The 1,725-nt window shown below is 40.7% G+C and overlaps 1 pseudogene; it reads left to right on the top strand.

Moving 5' to 3' along the window:
• Positions 1-1,725, top strand: part of LOC107755924 (NACHT, LRR and PYD domains-containing protein 14-like) — a 20,528-nt pseudogene that overhangs the window by 9,195 nt on the left and 9,608 nt on the right.

The following is a 1,725-nucleotide window of genomic DNA, read 5'->3' as shown; positions in this document are numbered from 1 at the left end:
TTACTTGTGCTTCTGCAAAGTTCACTTAATTTATCAGGATTTAGTTTCCATTTTAGTCTAACTCTGGGTTTAATCTGACTCAAATTTCAAGTGATCAATAAATTTAGGTTGTATTTCTGATCACAAATATCGATTATGTATTAATTTAGATATTTGATTATTTTGAATATCCCATCCTTTCAATTATTCGTTCATTACAGACTTGGTGTCGCTTAGAAATTAACTTGGCCAACAGTAAACTCTCGGTCACAAACACGCCAGTTCAGATCTTACTCAGAGGATGCAGGGTGATAATAATACCTTTAAGTTTGGAGGTACTGGTCTGCTTATTTCTAATGACTTGAAATTTATTCCTTTACCTCTGGGTATTAGCAGCTCCTTTGAATCACATTCGGTCACTATTACCCACCCTTTTAAAATCCATTTTATAGTTGTTTATGGACCCCCAGGACCACTAGGTAACTTCGTGGATGAATTAGATGTGCTGCTCTCAACCTTTCCTGAGGATGGTACTCCCCTAGTTATGCTTGGAGACTTCAACATCCACCTAGATAAACCTCAGGCTGCAGACGTCCACACGCTGCTTGCCTCTTTTGATCTCAAGAGAGTGTTAATTAGAATTGGAGCTAAACATTCCAGGACATCAGTCCTCCAGGACTGAGCTTGGAGACCCCTGGTCACGTGACGTGGACAAGTATGGTGACCCATACTCGGAATTAGTGCTCTGCATTTATCCCATCCAAACTGAGACAAAGCACCTGGGTGACGACCTTAAACAAAGCATGCAAATGAAGTATTCAGGTGTAGCAACCTGTCCCATTTAACCAGTCCTAATCCAATCAGCATAACTACTCGAAAACTGGGGCAATTGCACCAAGAGCCATTACAAACAAAAGGTGAGAGTCTCAGTAATCTGGATAATTTGATTTACAATAAGAGAACAGGAACTGGCAGGAACCTCTTGCTACAACTTTGTTCAACAGAAGCATTCATCTGATGTCATCATCTTTACCATAAATGCTAAATACAATGTATTTCACCTTAGTTTTTCAGGTGATTGTATGTCAGGACATAGGATCAGTAGATCTAAGACAGATCCTTAAATTTGTAATCCCACAGTGTCCAATCTTGATCCCAGAGGACAACGGTCCTGCAGAGTTTAGTTCCAACCTGAATTGAACATCTGAACCAGGTAATCAAGTTCTTCAGGATCATTAGAAACCTTCAGGAAAGTGTTTGCGGGAATTTAGAGAAGGGGAATTCGTTTCCCCAATGGTCTCACCTCCGATTCATTCAGGTTCGTTAACTTGAACACGTGAATTCACAGCATTGATCATTAGCTGCCTGATTCGGAAGTGACTGAGTTAGCATTACTTCACGCATCTCTACATTATTGTCATGGACACCACGAGTTATGTGACTGACTCAAGAACAAGTTCAGATGGGAACTTCATCCCCAAGAAAGGATACCAAGAGATCAAGCATCCACTCCACAGCTGCTATGTTTCACTCTCTCGAATGTCTTTAAAAGCTAAGTTCCATTTAATGCTCTCAGGTTATCTGCAACATGCGTGTTGCTAAGGCTATCCATGTTGTTTAGGCTCATTTAGTTGTTTTCAGTTAAATGCTTGTGCTAGTTTATGCGAATGTGCGGTACTTATCTTGTTGTCACTGGCAACACGCTTGTCGCTGCAATATGGGGGGGGGGGTCTAATGAGATCTAAA

The sequence above is a fragment of the Sinocyclocheilus rhinocerous genome, unplaced genomic scaffold (assembly GCF_001515625.1).
Source record: "Sinocyclocheilus rhinocerous isolate Xijiao unplaced genomic scaffold, SAMN03320098_v1.1 scaffold863, whole genome shotgun sequence".
NCBI lineage: Eukaryota > Metazoa > Chordata > Actinopteri > Cypriniformes > Cyprinidae > Sinocyclocheilus > Sinocyclocheilus rhinocerous.
The sequence above is the reverse complement of the archived record's forward strand: the minus strand, read 5'-3'. Positions and strand labels throughout refer to the sequence as shown.